A 4,076-nucleotide genomic window follows, 5' to 3' on the forward strand; every position below is an offset into this window, starting at 1 on the left:
TTTTCATTGTGCAATAGTTTTATGTGCACATTTGGCTTTATTATTCTGTAAGTAACTTTTTCTATTACATTATTTTACCACATTATTTAGAGGATTATCATGGAAAAGGCTAGGTGGTCTTCAATGAATCATTTTGACGTAGTGAACAATGAACCATGTGGTATTGTAGACCTTTTTTATGATAACCTTCAAAATAATAATTCATTGTAATAATTATTTAGAATACAGCCCCTCTCCCCACCTAAAATTTCAATAAAAATATATTTATTTGACGCGTTTTCACTCAAAACGAAAGAAAAACGCGGTGGTCGGCCTTGTGAATCCTCACCACCTTATAATTATCTATTTTATAAATAAACATATATAAACAAACATTTTAAAATATAGCAAAACTAAAATAATCCCAACAATTCGCAGTATAAAACATGTAAATCATTATTAAAAATAGCATGATTCATTGTGTAACACCCCTTGTTCACAATGAATCATTTTCTGTTTTTTAAAATAATCGAAATTGTAACTAAACTTCAGGGATAACTTAAAAGTTATTATTTACGATATGTAAGTCAACTAAATTCATAAACTGTATGCAAAAATTCAGACCTTCAATTCAATAATTGAGAGAAATACGAGCCTCTGAAATTTACATGGTTCATCGTTGGACCACTTACCCTACACCTTGCACACGTGCACGTGTTTCCGAGCACTGTTGTATAGCTTACGCATCCCCTTGCGCATTTTATGATGTAAAATCCCATTATATACAAGGTGTCCCATTTTAAACAGTACATTAAAATTTTTCGAAATACGGAAAAATATTTCTAACAGAAATTGCATGGTTTGGAGGGGAACATAAGAAGGTCCCATTGATTTGGCTTTGGGTGACGTTGTTAAGGTCAAGTCAAAGTCAAATCGATTTTTTGAAATGGAACATTATATTTTAGATTCCAGAATCTAATAGCTGATAGCAAGAGTTTTTCAAAATACTTTAATAAAGTTATTTATCATCAATACTTTTCCAGTTTTAAGTTCAAAGTTACAGCACCGACTGCATTATAGCATTACGCAAGGTGTCCGATCGACGGCTAAAATCTATTGAATGTAGTTCAGAATCATGTCCTGAATAACATTTGTTAAATATTCAAGAATAAATATTCCACACGAGCGAAAAACTGGAGATTTTTCCCATCTACTGGAGAACTGGAGATTGGTCCCGAAAACTGGAGTCTCCAGTCGAAATATGGAGACCTGGCAACCCTGGCAAATCCGCGCGTGATCCGGCGCGGCGGCTTGGCCGTCGAGCGTTGAATAGTAGTAAGCAGCGGGGGAAAAGTAGGCGGTACTTCAAAAAGGCCCATCGGCTCGAAATAAGCAACTATTTCCGAGCACTGCTACAGAAGATGACGTAATTTTATAAATGCGTAGAATTATTCGTAGAATGCTGTAGTGTCAGTAATCGGGCTGTACAGTACTATTCACAATAGCGAATTCGGTCGCTTGCACTACACTAGATCAGTACATACTAAAAGCTGCTTTACGTGAAATTAACAAAGTTAAATGTAAAAGTATATAAATATTCTAAACGATTTCAATATTTGCAACTGATGCGCGACGATAGCGAAATGGGAAAAATCGCCATTCACGCAGAGCTTGAGAAGGACAACACGCGCGACGCGTGTCAACCTGTCATTCTGTCAACAATCGAAGCAGCGACGACAGTGAGTCTACGAAGAGAAGTGAGTTGCAGTGCAGTGTGGTGTAGTGTAAGAAAAATAGTTATAAATATTTAATAATGAAAACTCATCTAGGAAAGAAACTTCCCGCATCTTTCTACACACTTTCGAAGAAGAAAATATATGTAAACAGGTTCGTACATATAATGCATTTCTAATTGTTTCATTCACATCTAAAATGAAAAATGAGTAAATGTTAAGAAGACTCCACCTCAAATTTTGATGAAAATACACTCAATCGATGCATAAAAATCAAGATTTGTCAAGAAAGAAGCATCGTTATAATCTATGAACAGAGATATTAATTGTTAAAGTTGAGGATCATTCAGGTCAGGAAATCTCATAGCAGTGGTTCACTGCTTTAAAAACCCAAATTCACTGCTTTAGCAAAGAATTTGTTGTTAATGCAGAGAACTTATGTTTTTGTGCAGTGAATATGTGTTTTTAAAGCAGTGAACCACTGCTATGACATGTTTCCTTGGAACCGCCCGCTACTTTTCACAAGCAGCCAAATAATTATAAAAAGGCTGAATTAATTACAGATGGATACGCACCATATAACGCCAGCTCAACTTCCTACAGCAGCGGCGAAGAAATCTTTCGAAGCAGCGATCCACCAAAATCTTTCAGATTTCGATTGTTGACAGCGGAGAGAACGCGAAGCAGCCCACTGTCGCAGAAACCAGCAAGGAACAATAGATACGACAAGAGATTGCGGGATATTTTATAAAGACTTTATTATTTTGTTAGCACGGCTAAATGCCATAAAAGATTGTATAATTTATCATTTTATTATTTTCTATTTTTATTTACAAAAGGTCAACCCGCACACACGATGTATAAATACTTACACTCGTTATAATAATTATTTATCTTATCTTATAGACTATAAAGTCAAAACATACATTACATATAATTACCATTACAATACAATAAAAATTTTATACTTTTCTTAATTAATTAATCATTACAAATATATTGTTACGTCCGTCTGTGCGTCTAATATATTACGTCCGTCCGCCTCACGAGATCCGCACTCCCGATTCGCCGAAATGAGTCACTCGTGAGTATAAAGGTATCACGCGCAGCAAAATTTGATGCGATTATATAAAGTAGTTAGCAAATAGTCTTCTGTCACGTCCCGCGACAAATACCGTTACAAATTTTTTTTTATTAATATATATAAAATTCACTGTAACACCATAAACACTACGCGACCTTTAACCTTTACTTAAGTGCGTATCGTGCGTATTTAAAACCATCTTTTTCTTGGCGCGTACTTGAACTCATTAGCATATGCTCACGCATAGCCGCATTTTCAAGCTGCAACCTCATTGGCCATTACGCATACAAACCTGACCAATCTTCGCAACTCCTCTAGACCTAACGGAATGTGAACATTTTCACCAATCACAACTCAGTATTTCTCTTACTGTCGCGACCACTTAAAAGAATATCAACCAATCAAGATCCTAGAAATCAATCCTCCATTTCCTGACCATCTTCTAACTCCCTATTTAACAGACTTTCCTTACGAACAGTTTATAAACCACCTTTTGCATACCTTAAGTCTAACCCACATGTCTTAATACTCGCATCCGAAATCTTTAATCCCACAACGACCCATGTTGCATCCCCGTAAGATACCATCTTTATGAAACCTTAATCAATCTCTATCAAATTCACGAACACAATAAAATATTTAAACTTAGATTCTTATTTTCATTCTTACTCAACTATAATCCTACCGTTTTCAACCTTGCGACGAATTCAATACGATAATTACACAAATCCCAAGACATATGAAATGTTATAATATTCTTTTATTCCTTTAAAATTCTGAACCTAAAATAAATCGAAATACCATCACTATAATGTAATATCGATCCACCGTGATACGCTATAATATTGTAAGCAACGAGAAAGATATTTATTCGACAATTAGACGTGCTACTCTTTATCAATCATTATGTACAACGGATTAGGCAGCAGCCACTCAGATGTAAAGCACCTCTAATTTCTGTAAAACACTAAATTATTAACCCCAATGACGATAATTATTTTCTTTTCAATTTTCATATAAATATCATTCTCATATGAAGCGGCGATAGTAGAATAAGTTAGCTACATACGAAACCATGATTCACCACAGCTGACCTAGAAAATCACGCCACACTAATTATGTCTATAAATAGAAATGACCTACTGTATCAGCTTGCGAACATTACCAAATAAGGAGCGAAGCTTGCGCCTCCCCCACTATTCGACCGATCATCCGATTTTAACATTGCCATATAAGGTCATTGTTCAGAATTAGAGCGTTAATTCATGCGGTCGTCGAGA

This window comes from Trachymyrmex cornetzi, unplaced genomic scaffold (assembly GCF_001594075.2).
Source record: "Trachymyrmex cornetzi isolate Tcor2-1 unplaced genomic scaffold, Tcor1.1 scaffold1370, whole genome shotgun sequence".
In the NCBI taxonomy this organism is placed as follows: Eukaryota; Metazoa; Arthropoda; class Insecta; order Hymenoptera; family Formicidae; genus Trachymyrmex; species Trachymyrmex cornetzi.